Source organism: Ochotona curzoniae, unplaced genomic scaffold (assembly GCF_017591425.1).
Source record: "Ochotona curzoniae isolate NIBS_2020 unplaced genomic scaffold, NIBS_Ocur_1.0 contig_3498, whole genome shotgun sequence".
In the NCBI taxonomy this organism is placed as follows: domain Eukaryota; kingdom Metazoa; phylum Chordata; class Mammalia; order Lagomorpha; family Ochotonidae; genus Ochotona; species Ochotona curzoniae.
In genome coordinates, this window is record NW_024465885.1 from 37,882,625 (window position 1) to 37,896,981 (window position 14,357).

Sequence of the window (14,357 nt, forward strand, 5' to 3'; positions counted from 1 at the left end):
CCCTCCCAGTGTGACATGTAAGTGCACTTTTAAGAGTACAGTTTAAGAGTCTCCTTTTTTGAGGAAATACGTTACCATTAAGTGTGTGCAATAGCAGATTTTGCCTATTTTAATTAGAAGCTTCTTCATTTCCACAAATTTCTATAAAACATCCTCAAAACTGCCCTTTAAAGAAAAGCAAAAGGCAAGATAGTAGCTTTAATGTTTGAATATTTTTGTTTTATTAGAGGATACACTTGTGTTCATCCAGAGGATGATTAAACAGTATATTTGTGTGTGCTGTTAAAACATTTCTTTTGAAATTAGTGTGAAATAGAAAATTTGCAAGAGCAATGCAAACAACACCTACTTACTTTGTATTGACAGTGACTGCCCTATTGATATTTTGTTCCATTTGTCTTGTTGCTTGTTCTTTTTCTGCACATGTTCATGTATTACTGTCTTCTGAAGCACTGAACAACAAGTGGTGCACGTAATGGCTCTTTTCCCCATAATATGTTAATTTGTGTATGTTAGTTTGTTGGAAACTTCCAATCTATAGTTGCCAGGTTTTCTCTTTCTACTAATATGCAATCTCTGGCGATACATTAAACCATGCAAGTAGCGTGCTGTTTGGCATTTTCCTCCTTGAAATTCAGTGCATGGAAATGTTTTTGCCTAAGACAATGTTTACTGCTATGGTTGCAAATGACAATTTTTATAGCCCTGTGGTTTCTGTGTTCAACAGTTGGAGTTCACAATTCAAAGCAAGGATGCCTACTGAGTAGGCGCTGTGCCACAGAGGACTAAGCGACTGCTTGTGAGGCCCACATTCCTTATTGGAGTGTTTCCATTGTGTTCTTGTGGCACAGTCCTACAATTATTTTGGGGGCACTTTCTATCTTTCCTCTTTAGAAATGTGCCAGTTCTATGCTAAATTTCCCCTGCCCCAGTCTTGGTACCAATCATTTCTCTGAAGATTCTTGCTTTTCTTCAATGAGTAACCATAGAATAAATCAGCATCTCATCACTGTGTGTGCTTGTTGGTACTGATGTCTTTTCTTCTGGTCCTTATCTGCGGACAGACCTAGAACATGCATTTGCGTTTATAGCTACACTTGCTATCACATAGATATTCACATTCATACACACTAGTATATGTGTATAGCTTAGGATACAAGCGTGACAGCTGATATGAATCATCACAGATGAAAACTTTTTATCTATTTCATCATCCTGAAACAGTTAATTCTTCTCTTTCCATGTGTGAATCACTTGCATTTATTTATCTGTTCACTTCTCTAATTTACCTAAAATGGTTTCAGGTTTTATTATTATTATTATTATTATTGGTTTACACTCAAAATAACAGCACAAAAACACTCACCAAAATAAGGGCAAGACTAGCTCTCCTTTTGTAATCAGCTGACTGGATCCAGGCTCTTGCTCCATGTCAAGAAAGGGTTTGAGAACAGGATGAAAGAGTCAGCAGAGGAAGAAGATATATATACATACTATATACATCTGATCTACAAAGCAAAGTACATGTTCAAGAAGGAACACAAGCTATCCCTTTATATGATGTTGCATGAAAGCCAGATTTAATTGAGTATTCATAAAATTAGAATTTGAGATGAAGCTTGAACATTGCCCATTTCCTCTCCTTTTTTCTTTCCTTTCTTCTTCCTCTTTTTCTTGTTGGGCTGGGGGCAAGGGATCTTGACAGTATCATGTTGTCAGGTACATGTTAGGAGTGGGAACAACAGGTGAAGTAATGTTATTATAATGATGCTGTAATTACCTAAAGGTGAATTTAGCCATGTTATTTTGGGCAGGCCCCAGTTCTGTGCAGTGGTTTAAGAAGACCTGAGAGTATCAACTTCATGCAAAGGTGTGGGGGTTATGATGGTGAGGCAGGGAGGTGGGGCAGGGATTTTGGAGACTTCAGAGCTTCCTTGCTAACTAGTTCTTTAGTTACATCATTAAGAGCTTTCAATCCTTTAATCTTTATGGCAAGTCAAGAGAGGAAGGGCTATCTTTTCTAATTCTTGATGCAGTCAGAATGTCATTTTAAAATCCAGCAATTCCACTGGAGTAGCTCAAAGTTCACTATCTATCATTAGAGACCCTGTGTGACCATCATTTTACATGAAACTGTTGAATTCTGGAGAGACAGATTTGACAATTAAGAGAAGTATACATAGGTCAAAAAAGGGAAAGAAGCAATTTGGAGATGGAAATGCATATTTTTGCTGCTTCCTAGTTGGTAGAAGTGAAGAGACTATGAAGCCGTCTGACTTGATCACTTATCCTTTGATATTTTCTCCCATGAGCCTATTTATTAATCAATGCACACTCTACATTCTTTTCTGCAAGTAGATAATCTAAGTCTACTCAATTTTTCATGACCACTTTCTCTAGGGAATCAGAAGAATCTCATAGTTTCTTTGAGCAGTGGTCGGTGCAGTGGGTATGGATGACATGTAGATGTGAAGAGAACAGCTCTCCTGTTGGCAAGGCCATGAGGAGCTTCCAGCTGTATGACAAGGCCTGGCGGATGTCTCTCCAACCACCTTGACACAGTCTCACCCCCTTTTGCATGTACATTCAATCACCTCACTAAGAATTCTGTAATCTATTGGGGCATTGTTCTTTGCCCTTGTGAGTCGGCCTTTGCAACCGATGTGAGCTTGGGAGTTAATGTTGCTGATCATGTCTTGGTGAGTGGGACTCTAATAATTTGCACACAGGAGTACAATTAAGCCCATGCCATTTCTGGACACCTCATTGCGTGCTTACCCATTGCCTTGGAATCTGGCCCAGACAAGTAGCATGCCTTCTTGCTAATGGCTTGATAAGTATCCTAAAAATTATTGAAAGTGATGGGAGCTGAAACTGCGATGGCGATAAATACAATTGCTGTGACTTTAAAGCCTAGCCTGTCTTTGCAATTTCTTTGGAGCATAGGAAATGTTATCTGTTTTAGCCATTTATATAATTTTTGGCTAGACAAATTAAAGGATGCTTTTATTAATATTATACAGATTGGTTTTTAATTATTGTTTGATTGTTTATGGGGTTGTAGACCCTGTAGTTATAGAGAGATTTCATATTTGAAACTTTTGTCTTGGATCTTTATGTTTTTTTTCCTTGTGACATATTTCTCCCATTAAATGACGAGCAAGTTGTGGAAACAGAAATGTAGTAGGAATGTATTACTGATTAGCAGGTAATCACAAGTGCCTTGGCCTTAGAGTCCTGGCTGTCACTCCGTTGCTACTATTGAAGAATGAACAATGGCTTGGTTTGAAGAAAACAAACATAGAATTTTAGCAGAATTATCTTTAGGGGAACCTGCTTAGCCATGAAGTACAAACAGAATGACCAAGTATCTATGCATGCCCCCTTAGTCATGCAGTAATAATAGAACAACTAAATGTTTGTGCAGAAACTTGTGATATGGCTGGGTAAATAAAAAAGGACAGCTTCTTGAGCTGTTACAAAGCAGGCACCAAGTGACTGTGTTCGTGTCTCCTTTCACCTACACCACAGCCACTTCTCGAGCTTCAAACTTGGCTAGAGCTGGTCTCCGGAAGCTTGGAATGTCATTGAGGAGACCCACAGGGTTTCCAAGTGATTTCACCTTATGCAGCAAGATTTTTTCCCTTTGGCTACAGTGAACTTTGGTCATAGTGGATTTTTTTACCATGTATTTTCCTGACATGGAAGTTTCCTAACGAGGACAGAAGACCTTAATGTCTTTCCCATGAGGGATAAGTTTATGGAAAAAGCAAAAAATGTACTTAACTTTCAGTCTTTGAAGGTAGAGATGGGATCCTCATTTGGCATAAAAGAGCAGGCAGAATTGTGTGTGGGTATGCCTGGAAAGACGAAGGGATTAGAAGTTGGATTTTTCACGGATATACCTAGCTAGAAATTCCTTGCTGGTTGATTGCATTAGGAATGTTGCGTTCTGATAGGATTAGTCTCGCTTAAGCTGTAAGTAATTAGAGGAAGATCTTTGTTTCCCAGCTTTTAGCAAAATGATATCTCTTGTTAAAGATCCAAGATGGCTGAATGCTAAGAAGCCAGACTGACTTCAATTGCAGAATGTTTCTCGAAAGTTAAAGAATCACATTTCCAGGAGACTGATCACAATTTTCCATAGAGAAGTGAGAAAACAGGGGACTATGTGGGACAGCAAGGAAAAAAAAAAGCACAGATGTGTTCTCATAGCTGGCTGTCCCACTAGGCACTGCTGCTGTATCAGCTGGGTCCTCATTGAAAAATTCCATCTTGCTAAGACAAGATGGAAGGAGTTACTGCACTATCCCCACATAGGAACCTTTAACTGACAGAGAATTCTACAGTTCCCTACAGATTTAAAATTTAACTTGGAAACCTGAGATCCACAAAAGGAAAGCCACATTGTTTTCTTCTACTCTGCTGATGCTGCGCATTGCCAGACACAATTGGTTGTGGAAGAGTGGGTGCTGAACTTGGTTATGGCTCAGCAGGTAGCAGGTGGTTCAGTGGTTAACCAGAAGTAACCAAAGTCAGTGGAATTTATAAGGCAGAGAACAGGCTCCCTACATTCTTGTAGGTGTGGAAGTTCTTGAACATAAGCCCTAAAGCTATGCTCATCAACTTGGAAAGATCCAGCTGTTTGCTTCAAATTCTTGGGACTAGAGCCAATAGTAGCCCATTGAAAACTTGGACAGACCTTGAAGAAGTTTGCTCTGCATCTCCTGGCTCATAATTTTGGGAGTCCCTGGCACAGACCCAGCATCATGCATGTATACCACCTGAGAACTGGGTGAAATTGCACTAATGCTTTACAGAGCCAGAAAATGTTGATATGACAATCTTCAGAGTCACTGGTATTCATTTGTGGTGCCCTTAGGGCTCTATCCATGTCACTCTGCCTTGAGGTGGCTGGTTCCCTCTTGGGGGATAGGAATAATCAGGTCACTGTATCCTGTAACACCATGACTGTGACTGACTAAGTGCCTCCAACCTTCAAAATCTGTCAGTGAAATCTATGAAAGAAATTGTCTTTGTCCCATTTCTCTACATCCATATCTGCCAGTGAAAAAATCCCCTGGATCACCTTGTAGTCACCGTGGAGGATCAGTGCTAGATTCAGTTCATATCTAGCCTCCTCTGACCTTGGCATAGGGGTTTTGGTGCTGTGTGCCCGCTACAAGCCACACTTTCCCTGCAGGACCTGGGGCAGTCCCACATAGTTCCAGAGGCATGGCTGTCAGTGTCTTAAGCTTCAGCAACTGTGGGAATTGTGGTTCCATTTAGCCATGCTTGTGGGGCAAGGAGACAACCCTCTTTGTGTCCCTCAGGGTCAAACATGAAACCTTGGCTATTACAATCCTTAGTTTAACAGACCTCAACTGTCCTTACAGACTGTTGATACATACATCGGGAAGCCCACATTCAACTCAGAGTCACACATTTGCCCCTACCAAGTGCTGAAGTCTTGATCACTGTATCATAGACACAGTGGACACGGACTAAAACAAACAAAAATATCTCTCAGTGGTTACACTTCTGGGCTTAAACAGAACCAAAGTTAAAGTAAAATTAAAGTGCCACCATGCATTCCGCTGAAATAATAAACTGTTTGCCAATGACATATACAATTTTAAGAAGAAAGGACTACTATGTCAGATGTGCAGATACCTATGTAAGGACACAGGAAACATGAAGAAGCAGGTCAGTATGACAACTTGAAAAGAGCATAGCAGTTGTCCAAAAAAAAAGTCCTGATCTATGAGAAAACTATGAAGTTCCATAGTTCCATAAAGAAAATTCAAAGTAATTATTGTAAGGAAACTCAGTAACCTGCAAGAAAATAGAGAGAAACTAGACATGCCATCATATTAGGCCACAAATCAAGTCTCAGGAAATTTGAAATACTGAAATCTTCTCAAAGTACAAAGGAAAAAGCTAGAAGTCAATAATAAGAAAAATAAAACATTTACCATAATAAGGAGCAATATGCTAGGAAATAACCAATAAGTCATTGAGGAAATTTAATGAGATCAAAAATGTTCCTTAAATCAACAAAAATTAAAAAAAAAAAATCAGGGATATGTAAAGTAGTATAAAGATGGAATTTTATAGCATTAATTGCTTACATTAAAAAAATAGAAAGTTCTCAAATAAAAAATTTCCAAATACTGAGGGCAATCTCTCCTGAATTTGCCTGCGATCTGGTGTGCTGGCTTAGGACTGACCTCCCCATGGCCTGAGGCAGAGTTTTGAGGCCTACGTGGGAGTGAGACCTCCAACATGGCTAGAAGGTCAAGGGGAAAAGGCATGGAACACGACCTCTGACACCACCGGAAGGTCAATGGAAATAGACGTGTCTATAGCCCATTACAGTGTCTTGGTGGGTGGGGTTCTGCCAGAAGATGCCCTCCTGCCCTCTCCTTCCTGAACCTTTATAACCCTGGGATTTGTTCTGAATAAACGGACATGCCTCACCAGCTTGTCTCCGCTGGTTCTTGTAGCCGAAGAACACTGTTGCCTCAGCCTCGGTGACCTCGGGGCCTGCTGGCAGGCTTTGAACCACCAGAAAAATACATCTTGAAGACTTGGGAAACAAGAAGAAATCAAACCCAAAGTAGTAGGAGGCAAGACATAATAACAACTAGAACAAAAAAATATATGAACCAAAAGAGAGTATCAACAAAAGTAACTTCTGGTTTGTTGTGAAGATTAGACAAACCTTTAGCCAGACTAACAAGGGAAAAAGAAAAATTTAAAATCATGGAACAGATGGGAAAAGGAAATGTGACTGTTACCATTGAAATACAAAAAAGTCACAGGGGAATATTATGAACAATTATATGGTATTAAGTTGGAAACCCTCCAAGAAATTGATAAATTTTTGGTTATACCCAACCTAACAGTAATAAATCAAGAATATATTGACAAAATAACAAACCCATGAGAAAAAAAAGAAATTGAAATAATAATTAAATGTCTACCACCAAGGAAAATTCCAGGACCTGCTGCTGGCTTTAGTACTAAATTCTATAAAATGTTTAAAGAGGCACTCACATTAATAGTTTCCAAGTTATTTCCATATATTGAACAGCATGGGCTTTTGCCACTCTTTTGTGAGACTAGCATCACTGATATCAAAGTAGAACAAAAACCCATTAAGAATACTATATACCTGTGTCCTTAATGAACAAATGCAAAAACTCTCAAAAGTACTGGCAAACTGATTTCAACACCACATCAAAACATTCATAGGTTGTGATTGAGTGATATTTATTCCAGAGATGAAAGGGTGGCTCCAATTCTGGAAATAAATAGATGTCATAAATCATCAACACAAATCATGTAGATGTTGCAATGGACATGAAGGAAGCATTTGATAAAATTCAACACCCCTTCAAGATAAAAACTCACCCCAAGAAACATACCTCAAAATTCTTAGAGCTACTTATGACAAAGTAACAGTCAATATAATACTAGATGGGGAAAAGCTGAGAGCATGTCCTGTTAGATATGAAATAAGACCAGTGTATCCTCTTTACTAGTCTTCTTCAATGTGTTATTGGATGTGTTATCAAGAGCAATTCTGGAAGATAAAGAGAAAGGTTATCAAAACTGAAAATCATGGGGCTGGTGTTTTGGCTTAATGGATTGAGCTGTTACCTGCATGCTGACTTTCCGTATGTGTGGGAGTTTAAGTCCTAGGTGCTCCACTTCCAATCAAGTTCACTACTCTTGCTTGAGAGACAAGAAGATGGTCCATATCCTTGGGGCCCTGATTCCTGCTGAGAGATCTGTATAGCTCCAAGTTCCAGGTGTTTTGGCCATTAAGGGAATGAATCAGGGGATGGAAGATCTCCCTATCATTTCCCTTCTTCCTCTGTAATTCTGGCTTCCAAATAGATAAAAGAAATCTTTAAAAACATCATAAAGGATGGGGTAAAAATATCTAAGCTTGTTTGGGATGTGGTGTTATACATGGAAAACATGCACAAAGAAGTTGTTGGAAGACAAACCATTCAAATTGCAGGTAAGAAAAATAAACCTATAAAAGCAGTAGCTTTTGTATGTTAACTACAAACTCACTAAAAGAAATCAAGCAAGCATGCCACATACATTCAAAAAATTAATTTTTAACTAGGCAAAAGAATTTATTAACCATAGTTTCAAACTTTATTCCCAGGTTTTTTCAGCTTAAATACTTGCACAGCATGAGTCACATTTAAGCAAAACCTGAAAATACCAGCACTGTCCCAGGAGCTTGAGCTTAAAAATACAACAGACCTCGCCATTAGTGAAATAAAAGGAAAAAAAATCACCATGAGGTGCCAACTAACTCTACTGAGATTGGCCTACATGGAGCAACCTACTATCAACACATGCTGGTGTGGATGTGGGGGGAAAGGTACCCTGCTCCACCTGTGGAGGGAGGGTAGTCTAGGGAAGTCATGGTAGAAATCAGTATGGAGATTGCTCAGGCAACTGAAAATGGATCCAGCATTCCTGGGAATATATCCAAAGGAAGTGAAATCTGCACATAAGAAAGTAAGCACCGTATATTTGTGATAGCACAATCCATAATAGTGAAGACATGGAAATAATCCAGATGCCTGTTAAAACACAAATGGATAAAGGACCTGATGCATTTATTCCATGGAATATTACTCAGCCATTAAAAAGAATGAAGTTCTACTATTTCTAAGAAACTGATCCCTACATCCCAGAGTGGAGCAGATGGACAGGAGGAGGCTTGTATCCCAACCCTGACAACTCTCGGATCCTCACCAAGGACCATCAGTACAGGCACCAAGGACTACATCCCAAATGCCAAGGAGAACATGGGGAATTGCAGAGCCTTCAGAGGCAAAGAACTCTGAGGTCACCCAGACCCATTTGGATCTACCACATGGGATGGAAGAAGCCCAAATCCTTCCTTGCAGGATCCAAGGTCATCAGAACAACAACCAAAAGCCCTGAGTGGTCTGCAGAAACAGAAGAACAGTAAACTTCCTTTGGGCTAGGGAGGAGAGCCTTTTCTGGTCCTTACTTAGTTCCAACTTTGGATCCCCACCCTTTCTTGTGATGACCACAGGGTTGCCCTGAACCCCCGCCCCCCTTAAAAAATTAAAATAGATAGATAGAGAAATACAAGGAAAGCGTAGAACCAGACAGGAAATGGTCAGCGTAGATCCACATATACCTTACTAGGTAGGACACAAAGATTAGTTACGCCTCGCTAGGGTATTGAAAATTTCTCTGCACTCCCCTCCTAAAACTGTTCTGCACCTCAACTGTTGAAAAATGCATTGTTAGATTTATAAGACAGTTTAGACTATTCTAAAATCTGCCAAGTTCAGCAAAATTATGCTTCAACACTATAAACTGCCAAATACTAAAATGAAAATAGACACGAGATAGCTGAATATTACCCTATAGCCACTTTAAGGTGTATAGCAGCCGGTTCTGTGTACAAACAAAAAATGAAATGTCAATGAAGTAGTCCCAGGATGTGGTTAAGAACTTGCATGATTTTTACATATTGATTATTTAATACAGTGTCAATTAATTCCATAATGTCATAAATTGTTGTTGATGATGTGCTGGGGCTTTCAATTGATTGGGATGATATTCTGCCAGCTCTACCTTCAGGCCAGAGATGGTCTCCCCAAGAAACAGTTGAATTTACCTGGACAATAAGATGCTGGACATTATGCTTGATATATGTTTGCAAAGAAAGAATCTGGATTTCATTTGATCTGTAATACTACAACAAGGTGGAGGAATGCACAATAGGGGGAGGGGTTGAGGGAATCCCAGAACCTATGAAACTGTGTCACATAATGCAACATAACTGAAATATATATATGTATATATATACACATATATATAAAAGAAACTGATCCCTACTAGAGACCGTTATGTTCAATGAAATAAGTCAATTATAAAATAAAAAGTCTAATATGTTCTTTCTGAGATAAATCGACCTTTTTGCAAAGTAAAAAACAAATAGATATGTAGGGAAACATGAGTATACACATATTCTCATAGATGAGTTGTATAATGGGGAATAGCATCCCAGGAAATGAAGCTACGTTGCAGTAGACACCTCTATTCCTGAATAAAAGGAGGCCTCCCAATGAAGCTGCTAAGTAAACCTTGGTAATAGGACACCAGGTTTTGTATCATTACCTATACCTACACTTAAACCGCAGAATGTTGGGCTTGCGACCATTGCTGAAGGACTACGCTATCGTAACGATATGGGGGGAAGTGATGGGCAGGGAGAATGGGAAGGAAGAAAGGGGAGGTAAAAGGGGGATCCCTATACTTGCAAAACTGTGGCATGGAAAACTACAAAAATACAGAAAAAATACAAGAGATCAACATTTTATCAGATAATAAACTATAGTTTTTATTTAAAATCTCATAATATATAATATACTGAAATACAGTACTTCTTAGACCCTATGTGTGTCAAGATCACATCCTAATTTTTCATTCTTGACATTGCCGTGGATGTGGGAGATAACACCGTAAGAAATGATGAAGAAGACAGAACAGCGGAGTAATTGAGGGGGTGATTTCAGGGCCATGAAGGTGTCAGAACCAGGAACGTGACGGTTGCCATCTGGCAAAAAGCTTTCCATAGAGACAGCCAGTTCTATCGGGAGTTAGAAAATGACGTTATTGACTCGCCGTGCGGAGAGAGAATGAAGTACCTGACTGGTAAATGTGACCAAAGAGGAGCTGGAGCACTCATCCCACAGCAGCAAACATTCCAGAGGTTTCGAAAGTGCAAGCACAAGAGAGATCAGGCACTGTAGAATGCCCAAGACCTGAGGACCATAAAAACAGAGCTTCCAGCTCGCTCTTGCATACCTGCTTCCAATCGCTTCTGAATTAGCAGACATGATTGGACTGATAGCAATTTGTTCCTAGTAGGCAGAATGAACTGAAGGAGTAAAAGAACAAAATCCAGGTTTTCTTTTCTTTTTTAGATTTATTTTATTTTTATTGAAATGTCAGGTATACAGAAAGAAGAGACAGAGAGGAAAATTCGTTGATTCACTCCCCAAGCAGCCTCAATGGCCCGAGCTCAGCCGATCTGAAGCCAGGAACCTGGAGCCTCTTCTGGGTCTCTCACATGAGTGCAAGTTCCCAAGGGGCTGGGCCATCCTCCACTGCTTTCCCAGGCCACAAACAGGGAGCTAGATGGGAAGCAGGGCTAACAGGATTAGAACTGGCACCCATATGGGATCCCTACATGTGCAAGGTGAGGACTTTAGCCACTGGGCTACTGCGTTGGGCCCCCAAATCCAGATTTTTAAAGTGTAAGCTGTTGATTGGCAGGATAAAGACTCACTGGCTAGCTTCTGGGTAGCTTTTCAACTTCTTCCTCTTGGCTAACTTTCCACTCACACCATTAGGTAGCTGAGCTGGGGTTTTGTTACTGCCACAACAAAGAATTCAAACTTGGGATGTAAATGAAGATCAGTAAGGAAAGATTTTTATGTACACAAGATGAAAGCACACGCTCAAGAGGGAGTTTAGGTCTAAGCAAGAGTTAGCTGCACTCAACAGTGTTCAGGCCATGGCGTTCTGTGTTCCAGAGGAATGGGCGTGGTGTTGGCAACTATGAATGTCCATAGGGGAGGTTTAGTCTGGGAGTTAAGTATCACTGTTTCCTTGGCTTTCTGGAATGTTCTGATGTGTCCTGGTGCATGTTGGGAGTATCAGTTTCCAGAGTGGTGACTTTACCATGTCATCAGTATAACTTGCAAGGTCATCACAGGGATCTGTCTTGTGACAATGTTGGTTTTCTGACTCTGGGCACCAATGTTGTAAGAGCTTCAGGAATGCCAGCTGGTTTGAGTGGTAAAAGCAATGTGGTCTGGAAGACCTAGAGACCTCGGCTTCACCTTGCTAGGTACCTCCTTTCTGACATCAAGTTCATTCCCATCCCACTCCAACTAAGACTGATAGTATATGGTAAATTACTGTGCCCATGGCTCACCTGAATTTGTCCTACCCTCCACCACACAATTTAATTCAATAAAAATGCAATTGGAACATTTATGTCAATTTGCTTTTCAGTTTTACATCTTTGAGGTTGTTGCAATGTTTGTGTTTTTTTTCTTCCAATTCTGTTGATTTATTTTTAATGTTGTACAACCTGAGAAAACTTCTGAAAGTAAAAAGCATGCAAGAGAATGTGTTCATAGAAGCACACATTTTTTCCAGATTCTAATCAGATTATCATTTTCTAGTTTCCCTTTTAAGCGATTTTTAAATAAATAAAGATCAGCAATTTACTAGTAGTTTAACTTTAAAAATAGTATTTATTTATTTGAAAAATAGAGTAAGAGTGAGTAAGAGAGACAGATGAAGAGGGAAATATCTTCTGTTGATTCATTCTCTAAATGACACCAACAGCCAGAGCTGGACCAGGCTGAAGTCCAGATTCCCAAACTCCATCCAGACAAGTATCACAGGCCATTTTTTGTTCCTCTCTTGTGGGAATTTTCTGGAACCTCTATCAGAAATTGAGCCATCAGGATTTGATACGGCACTTCAATACAGAATGCTGGTATTGTACATGGTAGCTTAACCCCAAGTGCCACAATACCCCTATTTTATTATTTTTTTTTTTCATAGTGAAGCTTTAAAAAATTTTTTACACTGAAGCTGTTTTAGGTGTATTGCATGATTATTGAATTGAAACAGCTATAAAATGCCTTGTGATGAATGAGAATGACGTTACTGTATGAATATACTAAGCCTCCTTCCCTTGTTATATAAGATGTACATGCTCTTGGCCGTTTGCTTTTCACTGAGCAATACAGTTTTGGATCATTCCATACCTGTTCATAGACAGTGTCTTCCCTCATCTTCTATCGATCCATAGGAATACATTGAACACTGGTTAATCTCTCACTTAAAAAAAAAAGATATATTATATCTACAACAGTCCCAGATTAGAGACGGGCAGAAGCCAGGATCTAGAAACTCCAGCTCCTCTTCTTGATGTCCAACACGGGAGTCCAAGCACTCGGGCCATCTTCTGCCGCCTTTCCAGACAGTTAGCAGGAAGCTGACTCAGAAGACAAGTCACAATTTACACCACTGTTTGATGTGGTGTGTCCTCACTGCAAGCGACTCCTTACCCTGTTGTACCACAAAGTAACTCTGATCATTGTTTCCCAATGTTTGAACATTTAATATTCAACGATGATAAAATGCAGTACTGCACAACCCTGAGAAACTCACTTTCATATAATTGAATTACCATCTTCGGATCAAGTTCACAGAAAAATCTTTGCTGAGTTGAAGAGTAAGTACATAGGTCGCGTCATTAAGTTCTGCCAGGTTTTACTCTAGGATTGTGTCATTGCTCATTTGTCTAGTTGATGTATTTTCAAGCTTTGACTTTTTCTTCTTTGCCAATTTAATAGAAATGCTAACATTTTTTACTATGAATACATTTTAATACCTTAGCATACTTTCAATCTTCAAATGTGTACCTACTTTCCTTTAGGATTTTCATGATCCTTTTCACTCATTTTTAAAAACTGCTTGCATACAAAGAATATTGGATGCTTTAAAAATATATATGTTTTATAATCATTTTCTTTTTTCATTTGCTCTTATTTATAAAAAAATATGTCACGTAAATAATTTTAATTTGTTAGAGGTTAAATTTAATTAACTTATTTTTTTGGTATGATTTTTTAAAGTCATCTTTAAATAGTTTTTTAACTCATATTACAGAAGATTTATTCTCAAGAATAGCAAATTTATAACTTTTTATGTGTTTAGATCTCCGTGTTAGATACACAAATCAGTAAGGCAAGGGGAAATAAAGTTAGCACACGACAGTCTAGAGTTTTAAGCATACAAATTAAAGCTAATTAGAAAATACTGTGTGGTTTTTGCTGGGCAAGGCATTTAGGGAAATTTTAAATCAGAAAATCACCATTGTTTTCCAAATAGTTGTCTGAAACATTCATTTTTAACACAATTGGAAGTTTTTCAGGTGGATGATGTCTCCTTTGTTTTGTAGCAGAGAAAATTCTGTGAGAACACTGATGAAATGCAATACCTTTTTGTGTTAAAAATCAACAAGCCCATTTTGAAGTAATAAGCACAAATGCAACTGCGACTCATATAAAAAAATTATCTTTTAATCTGATAAAAATAGCTTACCCTAAGATGAAACTTTTATTTAATTAGAGCAAGCATCCCAATCGCTGTTGTTGTAAAATAATAATTCATTGCTTTAAATTCTGAAAATGGAAAATGTTGGTGATATTCTTATCACTTTTCTTCTTCTAAGTGAGTTGTATGCTCACTTGTGC